The sequence below is a fragment of the Rhinolophus hipposideros genome (assembly GCF_964194185.1).
Source record: "Rhinolophus hipposideros genome assembly, chromosome: 2".
NCBI classification, from domain to species: domain Eukaryota; kingdom Metazoa; phylum Chordata; class Mammalia; order Chiroptera; family Rhinolophidae; genus Rhinolophus; species Rhinolophus hipposideros.
In genome coordinates, this window is record NC_138048.1 from 109601155 (window position 1) to 109615409 (window position 14255).

The 14255-nt window shown below is 56.4% G+C and overlaps 1 protein-coding gene across 8 annotated transcripts in view; it reads right to left on the minus strand.

Moving 5' to 3' along the window:
• The window catches only part of ITGB2 (integrin subunit beta 2), a 28531-nt gene extending 14276 nt beyond the window's left edge, over positions 1-14255 (minus strand). The window contains exons 1-4 of one of the 8 annotated variants that reach the window (XM_081027625.1): positions 14196-14255; positions 14011-14104; positions 12638-12799; positions 7331-7464 (exon numbers count right to left, since the gene is read on the minus strand). The gene's annotated coding sequence lies outside the window, so the exon portion shown is untranslated. Of the gene's footprint in view, positions 1-705; positions 761-7330; positions 7465-12637; positions 12807-14010 lie in introns of those variants that run through there. The other 7 variants (XM_081027624.1, XM_081027626.1, XM_081027627.1 and 4 more) reach the window with 7 other exon arrangements.

Genomic DNA, 14255 nt, shown 5'->3' on the forward strand with positions numbered 1-14255 from the left:
CCCAAGCGGTCCTCTGATGTCTCGATGCCCCCCTTCCCCCGCCATCTGACGCCTGGGTGTCCTCTGCACCAGCTGGGCTGCAATCTCCCCAGATTTAGGATGAGCCCCTCACCAAGACTCAAGGTACAAAACCCCAAGTCAGGCGGCTTGAGAAACCCCAGACCCAGCAGCCTGTGAGGACCTCGCTCCTCCCCACCAGGGGAGAGATGGCGCAACGGAAGGCAACTCAGGAAGTGGCATCACCAAGTGCCCTGCACCAGCCAGCTTCCTGAGGCCCTGCGCCAGGCGCCGTCCTATCCGCACCCAGCCACCCAGTGAACGCAGCTAAGGAGGGCCCCATCTCACAAGGGACAAAGCGCTAAAGTCAGGTTCTGAGACACGGAAAAGAGCATTAGAAGAAAAACAAAGACTATTCCTTCCAAATCACACACCCTCACATGAAAAAATATCCATATTTGGTAAAAGATAAGAAAAAGAGGAAACATTAGAAAACAAACACACTTGAGCAAGAAGCAGAGGGAAACACAGCGTCTCAGTCAGGACAAGAAGCTGGTGTCAGATAGGGCTTCTTGCCAGAGACGCAGCTTTGGCCAAAGTGCAAAGTCTCAGACAAGGCCACCCGAGTCCCTGGCCTCACTGACTGTCTGCACTTCACAGGGGAGCCTGCCCTTGACTGCCGTCGTTGGGGTCAGAGAATAAACCCACCTGACTTCCTAGAAGTGCCAAAGCAAGTAACGGAGAGCAGCGAGCATCGTGCAGCCTGTGGGAAAGTGAAAAGAGAGAATGCGGGGGTCCCTCCTCACCCCAGGACTGGACGATTCATGCTGTCTCATGGAGGAAAAAAGCCAATGTCCACAATGGGTCTAAGAGAGACCTTAGCCTTTTTAAACCAAAATGTGTCAGGATCTTTTTTATCTTTTCTATATCAACACCAAAGAGAACCGGACAGAACTCGGCTCCAGGGGGTCACCCACCACCTCAGATTTCGGGGTCCAGACTGAGCCAGGGGACACATAGGGCAAGGGGACCGAGAGGACACAGCTCGCTGACCGTCCAGTGCCACAGAGACATTGTCCAGGCTCCTGCAGACACGGTCACAGCTGTTAAATCACCGTTGGTGAAGTCCCAGAGTGGAAATTTGAAGGGCCACAGTTGGTGACCAAATGGAATAAAAACAGACCTCCCACCACACACATTAATCAAAAATTTTAAAACACTGCTGACTATCTCTTAAGTTAAAAAGGAAATCAAACTTATATTTACACACTTTAGAAAAGGTGATGCAAACGTCCTGTGTGCAGGGTGCTGGACCCTCTGTCCCCTTGGGGACATGAGGCCGATCCTTAAATGCTTTAGTTGTGGGTGAAAAGGGATGATGATGGCACATGCCCAGGCATGGAGGATCCAGGAGTGAGAGAAAGAGCAGCAAAGCTTTGGTAGCAGAGGCAGGAAACTCACAGGTAAGGGCAGAAGTTGGTAAATCAGAAAACAAACAAAAAAGCAAAAATTGATAATTGCATCGAAACCTGTTTCCTGGAAGAGAAAATGTGTGACAATCGCCAAGGAGTTTTGAAAGGAAGAGTCAAAGGTAGGCATGTGTTATTTACAGGGCTGTGAACATGCTGAGGAGCTTCGGGTCCACGACCCAGCCTGGGGCCCAGTGAGGGAAGAGAGTGGGTTGGACAGTGGCCTCAGTAGGCTGAGCAGAAACGCGCCATCCCGGGAAGGGTGCTCTGCCAGCAGCCACACACCTTGGTGCCTGGTGACTGTCAGGGGCACGCCAGCACGGCGCCCCTTCCCACCACGGCCAGGTACGTTCAGTTTTAGGAAACAAAATGATAAAAGAAATAGACGAATGTGTATCTCAGAGTAAGGAAACCTGAGGGAAAAAAGGTAAAGAAGATAGATGACTCTGAAACAACAAATTGGTACATAAAAAAATTGAATTGATGAGAATATTTAATTAGTACTATCTAATGCAAAAGGTGACCGAGTGGTAATCCTCACCTCCAAGGAGATCTGAGACATGGATTAACAAAAGGCAAGCAGCCCAGAGAAAAGGCTGTGGCTGGCACAGACAATTTATAAAGGAGGACACAACCGGCTGGCCAAAGTCTCCCCGGCACGCGGTCAGGCGTCACAAACAAAGTGACTACATTGCTGGTCTAGCTTTCGAGTAGAGAATGTTTTGAACATTTCTGGTGCCCCCCCCCCCCCCGGTTGCTGCACAGCAACGAGATGTGCAAACAGCTCGGTTTCCACGGCAGAAAGGGGCTATGAGACGCCAGGAAGGAGGTAAATGTGCCGAACCTCCCAGGTTTCTGTCGGGGTGGTGCCACTGCGAGGTTTGCTCATTTTCTTCATTATTTCTGTTTGCATTTTCCAATCATTCTACAATAAACATATGGAATGTTTTTGGGTTTTTTTTTAAATTCATCCACCTAAAAAAGTCTGAATTTCATGGTGGTTGATGAATTGCCCTGAAGTTTGCTCTCCAGATTCCAAATGCTGTCAGTCTTTTGTCCCTTCTGCCAGCATTTGTGAGGCGGTTACTCCATGGTGGTGGGAAGAGCTGAGACAGCTGCCAGGTGGCAGGGACCTCCCTGCTGGGATGCCTGCTCAGAGGTGGCTCACTCACTCTCTCTCCCACTCATCCATTCACTAAACAGGTGTCTGCCCACCTCTTCTCTGGGCACTGGGATTTTGACCTCTGCCGAGACCTCACAGCACCCTTACCCCCACACTCCCACTGAATTTCCCTCACGCTCGAAAGCCCACATGGCCACATCCTTACTATTTAAAATTAATTGGGGGGAAGCGCTGTTCCCAGGAGCTGACTGTGTGAGTGCCCCCAGCTCCTGGAGCGCTGGCAGAGAACGTGTCCCCAGCTGGCGTGCACTCAGTGGCCTGCTGCTCAGGCAGGTCCCTCCCAGGCATGGGCCTGGCTTGGTGAGGCCTCGCTGTCCCTGCGGCTGGCCGCTGTCCCTGCGGCTGGCCGCAGCCCCTGCCTTAGGTCCTCAGCCACCAGGAAGCCCCTCAGACCACTTCTAGCTGTAGCCCAGGCTGCAGCACCCTCAGGTGACCCTCTCCCCGGAAGCTTCCAGTGCAGCTCAACCATACCACATGGGCATGCAGGTCTCTGCATCTCAGACTGGCCGGATCTGAGCATCCCAGAGGCCCGACCCCCATCTCAACCCCACAGCTCCTGCCAAAGGGGAAGAGGCTGGGACTACCTCCTGGGTGGGGGTCATTAGCTTTGGGAGGCCCTACGTGGAGAGATGGGGGTCACGGCAGACACGGCCAGTCTTCACAGGGAGCTTCCACCAGTGGGTCTTGGTCCTTGCCTGGACAGCCACTCAGGACTGTGGGTCCCACAGTAACACGACTGGGCATTGCCCACAGCACCCGCCCTGCTGGCCTGGCTAGACACTACCCTCATGGCCTTAATTCACTCACATCCATGGGGCGGTGAGGGGGCAGTGTGCCTGCCCTCCCCTGCACAGGATGGCTTGTAGAGGTTCAGTCCCTTTCCCACGCCACATGGCCAGGACAGATGCCGGGACTGGAGCCCGCATCAGCCTGATCCCAGGGCTGACACTCTCAAACCCACACCCAGCAGCTGAGTGACTGTGGACAGGCCATGTCAACCCTCTGAGCCTCAACTTCCTGTCCCGTTACAGAGAAACAAGGATGCAATCGTGGTGAACTTCATGTACCAACTTGGCTGGGCCACAGTGCCCATGTATTTGCTCAAACTCTGGTGTAGATGCTGCTGAGAAAGCGTTTCTCAGATGAGACTGACACTGAACCACTGAACTTGGCGTGAAGCAGACTGCCCCGCGTAGCGTGGGTGGGCCTCGCCCAGTCAGTGGAAGGCCTGAAGAAGTCTGAGGTCCCTGGAGGAGGGACTCCTGCTTCCACCAGGTTTCCAGCTCCAGCCGCAGCACAGACACATTCCTCGGTCTCAGGCCTGCCCTGCAGAGTTTGGCTTTGCCAGGTCCCACAACCACCTGAGCCAATTCTGCAAACTAAATCTGTCTCTGCACACACTCATGCACACACACACTCACTCTCATGCACACGTACACTCTCCCCCACACACGCACACGCACACACTCACAACACACGTTATATTGGCTCTGTTTTCTGGAGAACCCTGACTCCGCAGAACCAAGGTCAGGGAAACTTGCCAAGGGTGTGTCACAACCCCACAGAGAGCGGAGGTGAGGGGGCCCTGGTGGCTTCCTGCTGTGCAGCTTCTAGAGGGCGCGAGGGCACAGCTGCACCCATTCGTCACCCCATCACGGCTGTGGGCGGCGGCACCACACCTCCCACAGAGCCCAGATGACCCCACTCGATGCCCTTCTCGAGCCCAGGCTGTGTGTGTTCTGTGCTGAGAAGAAGCTGCGCAAGGGGCTCACGCGGAAGCTGGGCTCTGCCTGCTCCCTGACTGCCCGGGGCCCTGCTACTCGACTGCTGGGAGGGTGAGTGGCCTGGACACCCTCAGCTTCAGAGGTGGGAGCCGAGGGCCAAAGCACAAAGGCCTGCCCAGGTCACAGGCTGGGCAACTCTGGGCATCGGCTGTGACTGCCAAGCCTCACGCGGCCTGTGACACCGCATCCTCAAGACACCCACACGAATGGTGGAAGCAACTGGAATCACCAGCCCAGTCAAGGGCTCCCATTCTGCCTATAGTACCCCGTGACTGGGAGAAAACGGGCTGGAGAGCTCTTTCCTGCCCCCAGGAGCACTGAGCAGCACCCCTCTCACTTCAGGCCCCCTACCCCCCAGTGCAGCGGCTGCAGCCAAATGCAGACTCCAGCTAGCCCACTTGGTAGGAAGCCCACACGTAGTGAGGGGCCCGAGTTGTCTGGGACAAGTTGGGTCTCAAGATCACAGGGCCGTCTGCAGCTCGGGCACCTGCCCCACCCACTGTCCCCTGTCTTCCGCAGAGCATGCTTGGCACATGCCCTCGATTGAGGCCCCACCCCACGGTCGCAGGCAGGGTGTGAGGTTTGATGATGACAAACTGAACAGCTTTGTTCCAGTTCCAGTTTGTAGTGACCACAGCTAGCACCCCGACCCAGCCTGTCTGGTGGGTGTCACCTGGACATCACCACCAAGAGACTGAGAGCCTCAGAACTGGGGGTTCTCAGCATGGCCAGGCAGGCCCCTTACCCACTGGGTGAACACAAGAGGTATTAACCCCTCGCAGGCAGTGTTCTCATCTGTGAAATGTAGCGAGCCGCCCCATGACGTCACCTCAGGCAGCACTTGGGGACACTCACAAAGTGACAGGTGTGCACAAAAGTAAGCCCTCCAGACGTGTTCCACAGAGCTGGTGGGAGCCTCAGCCACATGATGTCGCTAAGGGCTCACTGCTGCCCTGCCCATGGGCAAGCACCTATCCCAAGTCCTCAGAACTCAGCCTGGGACTGAGCTGCCCCTGCGGGAACCCTCTGGACACAGGTACCCTTTGCCCACATGTCCCCACACCTCCATCCCCCGGCAGCGAGTTTTGAATTCTACGTTTGACTATAGAGTCAGTTGGAGGAGTTGAACTATGGGCTGACCCAGCCCAGCCCTCCCACTTCACAGATGGGTGGCCAAGCGGCCTGCTCACGTCACGCTCTTCCAGGGTGGGACAGAATGCAGACCTGCAGCTCCCATCCCCTGGACAGTGCGTGCCTCCTCAGCAGAACCTCTGAAAACCACTGGACAGTCTCTTCCTCACGACGAAATCTCCAGGTAATAAATGTGTCTTGTTGCAGGCCTGCTGCGCACGGGCAAGCTGACCACTGCCGGGCAGGGCACCCACTCGGGTTTCAGCACAGAGACTCGAGGCTACTGGAGAGGCATCTGGCTGCCCAGCTGGCTCCTCAGGAAATGCCTCGATTTTCTCCCTGTGAGGAGCACTCGGGAGACCCTGACTCCCCTCTGCCAAAGCTTGTCTCATCTGTTTGCTCACTGGCACATGCTAAGCTGCAGTGAGACCCCACAGGGCCTGGGCGGGGCCAGCCCTCGGTCACCCCCCCCCCCCCCCCCGCCCCCAAGGTCAGGCATCCACAGAGTAAGGCCCTGTGTCCTGCTCCGGATGGGCTCAGGCTCTGCTATGCCAGGACCTCCTGTTGGAAAGGAACTCCCTGAGGCTGCGGGGCAGCACTGGCACAGTCCCCAGACAAGCAGTGGCCAAGTGCAGCCCTCGTGGGGTGAGGGCCCCTGCGTCACGGAGCTGATGGACCCCGAAGCTTCTCGGCAGCTCTCCTCTGCAATTCCCCAGCACCTGGCGACCTCACTGCACACACAGACCCTACACCCTTGGCCAGGAGAGGACTCACTGTCCCCTGCCCCTCCCATCACGCTGTCCCCCCCCCCCAGCCTGTGGTTCCAGGCGCTCTCCAAGGGGGGGAGCAGTGGGCATGGCCTCCCACCAGCAAGCAGGTGCAGGGAGACCAGCAGGGGACAGCAGTGCGGACCCCACACGCACAAACATAAACACTCATCAGTCAAGGTAAGAGCACAGGGCTTGGGTGCCAGGGGGAGGTGGGCTGGAGGAGGGCACAGCAGTGTGTGGTCGGGTCTCAATGTAAACCAGGCTCCAATGCCCCCCATCCCCACCCCAGGAGACGGTGGGACAGGCCTCCAGTAGCCAGGTTGTGGGAGGTTTAGACCACACACCTAATGCCTGTCCACCTAAAACTCAACTGTCACCCAGTGCTTTCACATATTCAGGCCTGAGCTTGTGAACCACTGAGGAACCAAGAGAAGCAGTGGACACATCACGGAGAAACCACGCTGCGTACACATTCATAACACACATACGCACACTTAGACACATGGGCACAGACTGGGGGCAGACCAGCCCAGGCAGCTGTGCAGGCGTGAACAGAGGACCGGGGCTGATTCAGGTAGAAAGAGGAAGAAGCTGGCGAGGCCCCACTGCCCTCTTCCACAGCCCGATTTGCCCAGCTCTGCACCCACCAGCCAGGGGGCTTGCCTGCCCCCAGTCTCCTCCTGCCTCTGCCAGGCCTCCCAGCCCCCATGTCAGGGGTTCGACAAGTGTCTGTGGCTGTTGGGAGACATCGACCTGGAAACTGAGGCCTGGGTTCTTACAGACACCTCCACGAGTCCGCACAGCTCTGCCCCTCACTGATCTCAGTAAAGGGGCCTGGAGTGGACAATCCCAGGGCAGGTGACATGGACCAGGGCCCACAGGGCCCCCTCCAGGGCTGGGCCACCTAGAACTGCAGCCACACCCAGGGGAAAGCCACCGGCTGAACTTGCCCCTGTTACTGAGACCAGCCTAGACACAGGGGCCCGGTTCACTCACCCCACTTGATGGCCTGGTGACCGCGGCAGGGACTTCCGGCTGGGCTGGCAGGAGCTTCTGCCCTCTCCCCAGGCTGGTTCTGTGGCACGTCTGGGAGGACACTGGCCAACAGAGACCTTGACGGTGCAGGCTTCCTGTTCAATTGCAATTGGGCACAATTGGGAGGAAGCTGTTACGTGTGAGAGATTGCACCACGTGTGGCCCATGAACCCTCCCTCCCCCTCATGGGCTCCCAAGAGGGGAGGTCAGGAACACCTGTAGAAGCCAGATGGGAGATACCTTTCACTGTGCACGTCACAGCCAGAAGCAGAGGGATGTGAAAGGAGGGATAACTACAGGAAGGGGGTCCATGGTAGCACCAGAGCGAGAGAGCCACTCACCCACATGCCGAGGAGGTGGCTGTGTCTTGCAGGGAGTGGGGAACCACTGGGCAGGGGACCTGGCTGCAGACCCAGCACCCAGAGGGTAGAGTGCACCCACCAGAGAAGAAGCAAACTGGGGTGGGTATTGGGGATGAACTCTCATCCATGGCGATAAAAAGGAGCAGAAGGACAAAGCCTGGAGAGCCAATCCGCGCGGGATGAGGGGTCAGCTCAGGGCGTAAGGCGGTGGGGAGAGGAACACACATCTACACACGTGGATGCCCAACACCCATGTGACCGCACGTGTCCAGGGGAGAGAGGAGTGATGAGAGAGGAGACACGCACACAACAGAAGTATCAGCCCGAGAGCAAGCCAGATGGAGCCTCTGCATGGGGTTGGGCAGGAGGAAAACGGTCCTGTAGCGAGGTTCATTCTGATGCTTTCCCAGAACAAAGGATAGCAAGGGAGTGATACAGGGAGAGGGAGAGGAAAAGAGAGAGGGGAAGGTGAAGAGAGAGAGATGGAGGAAGAGAGAGGGAGAGAGGGAGGGAGTGGGAGGGAGAGGGAGAGGGAAACTGGAGGAGAAAGGGATGGAGGGAGAGAGAGGGGAAGGCAGATAAAGAAGGTAAAAGGGAGGAAGAGAGAGATTCAAGGGAGAGAAAGGGAGAGGAAGAGGGAGGGAGAGAGAGAGATGGAGGGAGGGAGAGAGAGTTAGGGAGAGCGCGAGAAAGGGGGAGAGACAAAACACAGGTCACATACTAGATACAGAAATCTAAGAGCCATACCAACCAATCACATTCATGGACAGTATGACATTACTGCTACTTTTTTGGGTGTGACGAAGGTCTCATGCTCATCTTAACGAGTCCCCATCCTCTAGTTACGTGTTTAAATAGGACTGATGACTTGATGTCTCTGCTTTGCTTCCACACAATTGGGTGGGGAGGGATGGCAGACCGCAGGGTGCAAGCAAGAGAGGTGGCCGTGGGTGATGATTGGCTGAAGCCAATGTTGGGGCCGTTTGGATTCTTTAAACTCCTCTGTCTATTTTTGTATATATGTGAAATTTTCAGTAGTAAAAAAAAATTTTTTTCTTAACTTTGAAAAGTATTAAGTTGTTTAATGGGTATAAAGTTTCAGATTTGCAAGATGAAAAAGTTCTAGCGATTGGTTGTACAGCAATGTGAATATACTAATAATATTGAACGGTACACATAAAATGGTAAAGATGGCTACATTTATTTCATGTGTGTTTCATCATCACAATTAAAAAGAAAAAAGAGGTGTAAAAAATGCTGTCTGTCAGGTGACCTGCTAAAAGAGACACTGCAGCTGGGGGAGGGATTTCAGCGACAAGATCTCATTTTGAAGAGGAGTCTGGGAATAACCCCCCCCAACCACCACCCCTGTAGAAATTCCATTTGCAGTCACTTTCGTGGAGTCCTTCTGGAACATCAGGACTTCACCTGCATTTCATCAGGTATCACTGGGGACGCCCTGTGCCAGCCTGACACTGAGCTGGTTGCCCAGAAGCCACAGAGCCTGAGCCCTCCAAACATTAGGGAGGGTTCCAGTCAGCAGGAACATAAGCAAAATGAGAGGGGTCCCCCAGGGTGACATCCAGGTGTGGGGCTGCAGGGGACAGCCAGGGGAACTTAGAACTGAGGAAGAGATGCCAGAGGCAGGCAGTTTTCATTTCCTTGCTGTCCTGAACGCTGGCTGGGCTCCCCCAGCTCTGCTTCTCAGCCAGCCAGGTCCCTACAACAGGCAGCCGGATAGCCCAGGAGGTGGCCTCCTTTGTGATGGTTTGAGGTAAGAAGTATTTCTGATATAGAATGTTTTCTTTGTGCCAGGATTGTGTTTTATGAAACAGAAGAATGGAAACACAGACCAAGGAGAGGTGAGGAATTTGATCTTTTAAAAGAGGATAGTTTAGGGCCGGCCCGATGGCTCAGGCGTTGGAGCTCCGTGCTTCTAACGCCAAAGGCTGCTGGTTCGATTCCCACATGGGCCAGTGGGCTCTCAACCACAAGGCTGCCCGTTCTACTCAAGGGATGGTGGGCTCCACCCCCTGCAACTAAGATTGAACACAGCATCTTGAGCTGAGCGGCTCAGTTGGTTGGAGTGCGTCCTCTCAACCACAAGGTTGCCGGTTCACCTCCCACAAGGGTTGGAGGGCTGCGCCACCTGCAACTAACAATGGCACCTGGACCTGGAGCTGAGCTGTGCCCTCCACAACTATGATTGAAAGGACAACTTGACTTGGAAAAAAGTCCTGGAAGTACACACTATTCCCCAATAAAGTCCTGTTCCCCTTCCCCAATAAAATCTTTAAAAACAAAAAAAGAGGATAGTTTATTGAAAGCAAAGGGTCAGAGCTCCTGCGTGGGAGGGGGTCCAGAATGGGGGTACCCAGTGACTGAGGCAAAAGTTCTTACTTTTATCCTTCCCTTGCCTGCTTGTGGAAAGGGGCTGGAGCCTTCTAATTGAATTAATCTTTGAGGTTTGTCCTGTTTGCCCACCCTAAAGGGATTAACAAACCCATCCCTATCTATCAGATCTGCTCCTTCATCTGGCCAAAAGGGATTTAAGAGATAATTTATTAACCTCAAGGTGCATTCTCATATCTTTGTCCTGGAGTGAAGGAGGCATTCCAGAACCTGGATTTTCAGGATATGGCTGTCTTTTGCTTATTTCACCAGGAATATTTCCTGTCTGCCTAACAACATGTTAACTAAACTGTCTCATTTCCAGCATGGAGAATGTGAGGCAAGGGGATCCAGGCTCACCTGACAGAGATTCCTGGGTGGGGCTGCAGCATTTCAGCCTCACTGGATGAAGGGTGGAGAGTCAAGGCGGGAATACCTGGTCCAGCCATTATTAGAGGGGCCTGGGGTCCAGCCCCAACCCAGACATTCAGAGGAAGCACAACCCAGCACTTAGCACTCAAAAGGCAGGAAGCAACCTCACCCCAGGTGACATGAGGGCGTTCCCCTGGAGGCCAGGCTGCTGAGGGCACTTTCCAGCTTTCAGCTTCTCCTTCTTACACCTTCACTCTCTGGCCTCTGCCAGCTGTCCCCAAGCTGGCCTGTAAACTCTACCTGCAACTCAACAACCTATCTTCTTCTGACCTTCCCCCATCTTTACTTTTTAAAAAACATTTGTCCCTACTAGTGACTTCCTCCTCCTGCAATGTTAATTCAGCTGTGGCTCCTTTTGTGGGAGGCAGGGGCTGGGAGGAACTGTCAGAGGCAGCTGTGGGGGTGGGCCCCCCCACCCCCCCACCCCCCCACCCCCCAGCAGGCACACTGTCCTGGGGGTGGGGGAACAGAGCAGGAAACTGCCAGCCTGTGCTAAATTCTTTCTCACCCCATCCCCTAACAATCCACAGAAACAGGCAGAAAGCTGCCCAGCCTGGGTGATGGAGATGGCTAAGTGGAACCCAAGCCAGAGAGAAGAGATGCGTGGGACTCCCAGCCAGACAGTCCTGAACACTGGCCCGAGCGCCCCAGGCTCTCCTCCCACCCAGCCCCACTCCACACAGCTTCTCAGTTGCCTTCCTCTTTCCAGCTTCCTCCCTCCAAGGGAGGGAGCTGAAGAGGTGGCATTCCTACTTCCCTGACACACCCACAGAGGGGAGGCCAGAGGCAGGGGTCGGGGTAGGGGTAGGGGGCTGGCCTTTGGCCTGAGCTGAGTCCCCCACCCTCACCAGAATGCAGAGGTTAACTGACAGGCTTGACCATGAGGAAAGTCACATTGAAAAGTGTGTTACAGACTGGGGACAGAAGACATGGCTTCAAGTTCAAAGGAGATTAGTAAGCAAGAAAGTTAAGCAAATAATCAACTCTGGGGGAAAACCAGAAAGTTGTAGAAGGAAGATGTACTCAGAGTATGTTACTTCTGCTTAGCAATGCAGAACACTCACACAGTAAATGAGGAGATACCTGAGCAAAATCCAACCACCACACACATGCTCGCTTGGGAGAAGAAACGGGTGGGTGGGATGTGGGGAGCTGTGCCTCAGCTTCCAGAACAGGAGGTGGGCCTGCCTTCCCACCCCTCCAGTCCATTCCCACCATGCACCACGAAGGCCAGGCTGAGCTGTGGGGCCACCTAACCCTCACCCAGGTCTGGGTCACTCCTCTCTCTCAAATTGCCATGTCCTGCTCAATCAGTGGTCTCCACCAACGCTGACCGTGGGCCATCTTTGGGGATGAGAGGCCCCTGAAATCTGAGTAGGTTGGCCCTTTCAGACCCTGGGCTAAGGGACTAGGTTTCCACTGGTGCTTTCTAGGCCCCTCTCACCCCAGGGGCCTAGCTGTGGGGAGGCTGAGGGTGGAGATGGAGTGGGCACTTGGGGCCCAAGGGCACCCTGAGGACACTGGGTCCCTTTCCTTCTCTAGACCTCAGTTCCCTCATCCCTCATCCCACTCTGTGTTGTGCAAAGGGCTGGCACACAGCAGGTGCCGAGAAATGAAAGACTCCAGTGAGTAATAAAAATAAGAATGAGACGCAGTCCCAGTGATCATGAACCAGTGGAAAAATCACAGCAGATTTTTTATCTTGAGGGGAAGGTCTATATGTGGACTTACAGAGAAATTTCTTCTCATTGAATTTTCTGCTTTACCTTTTAGCCTTGAACCTGGGGGAGCACTCTAATTTTTCTGCTCTGGGTTCTTTGCCTGTTGTAGATAGGAATCAAATTCCTCCCCCTTCCCAGCCTTCTCTGAGTGTGGAGAGCAGGAAGGAGGAAGGATGCTGCAGACTAAGGCCAGGCAGCCAAGGCCTCGTGGTGGGGGAGCACGTGCCCTGCCACCCCCGGAGAAGGTGGGTTTCTGGCGGGTTGAGAGTTGGCAGGATTTTCTCACACGGCCCCCAGCCTCTGTCCCCGGCAAGATCTGCGGAGAAGCCCACTTCACCCTCCCTCCCACCTGGCCCACTCACCTCAGCCAAGCCCAATGTAGGCTCATTCCTGGACACAGCTGTGGTGCTGCCCGCTCTGCCCTCCTGAAGGGTGCAGCCCGAACGCTGTCTCCCTGGGCCCAGGGGGTGGACGGGGCTGAGACCCTGTGCTGTGTGCTGGGTGGTCACCAGGAGGACATAATCCTTTCCACTTTGAGCAACAATGAAAAGCCCAAGTTGCACAGGCTGCCTGACTGCGGGAGAGGACCCACAGACGCAGACAGGGGCTGGCCCAGGCTCTGCCCAGATCCTGGCACTGCTGGCATCTCTGGGGGGGGGGGGTTAACACTGGAAATAGTTTTCCCTAGTTGCCAAACCGCCTGGGATAGCTGCATATTAACTTTATCATTAGCAAACGATGTTACTATAAATCAAGTTACTTAGACACAAAAGCAAACCCAAGGGACCCAAAGCCTCGAACACCGCCCTGCAGGAGCCGCGAGCCGGTCGCCAGGACAGAAAAGAAACGCAGCTGAAGGATGGCGGGGGCTCGGGCCGCCCCGGCGGGCGGTGACCAGATCACCGTCGGGGACAGTCCGCGAGGGCTGCGCCCGTCACCCGCCTCGGACGCGCGTGCTTGGGGAACTCGCAGCTTTCGCAACCTCCTTCCCAGGCCGCTGCCCCCGCTCCCATCACTTCCCCTGGCGCCCCCGCGATTCCGGGCTCGGCCCGACACCCCACTTCGCCCCAGGAGTTTCTCAGGTTGGGAACTCCGCAGTCCCCGTGGTTCGCGTCCGTCCGAGTCCTGTCGCGGTCCTGGGCGCCACCGTGGGCGCCCGCCGCGCTGTCCCGGGGCCGAGGGGCCACGTCCGGCGGGGTTGCTGGAAATTCGCCCAGTTTCGGAGATGCTCAGATGACACAAGGCCCCGTGGAGACCCGAGCCGGCCGTTTAAGGCCCCAGACGTTCGGGGGCCAAAGGCCACCGGCCGCAGTCACCGGCGGAGGCCGCCGCAGCCCAGCGGCCGGGACCCAGGGCCCCCATCGCGCGGGCCACTGAGGGGCAGGGCCACCGGCTTCCGCCGCGGGCGCCCGCTCCGCTGCTCCCCGACCGGCCCGGAGAGGCCTGCGGCGCGGCCGGGCGGCCCTCGCGGAGCCAGGCCCGGTGCGGACCCGCGGGGCGGGGCGCCTGCCTCGGGCTCCCAGCGCGGAGCGGGTGGGGGGGGGTGGGGGGGGTCTCCCAGGGGCGGGGGTGCCGCCCCTCCCCGTGGCCCCTGGGGCAGGGAGCGCGCGGGAAGCGCGGGGGAGAGTGTGGGCGTCGCCCCGCCCGGCTCAGGCACCCCAAGGCCTGCGCGCAGTGTCCACGCTGACACCCGACACCCACCCCCGACACCGAGGTCCCCGCCTTTGCTCCTGACCTGCACCCGGCTCCTGGAACCTGCCGAGCGCGTGCCGCCTGCAGAGCTCCTGCCCTTTCACCTGTGGACCCTCAACGATCGGGGAGGCAGCCCCCTTGTAGAGACAGAGACGGGGAAACTGGCTCAGAAGTCCCCCAGGTAAAATCCAAATGTTTATAAACGGGTCACATGGGAAGAATTCTCACTTTTACTTAGGTAAGTTTGAAACTAGTTTTCCCTTCAGTATGTGTTCTCCTGGAATGTAC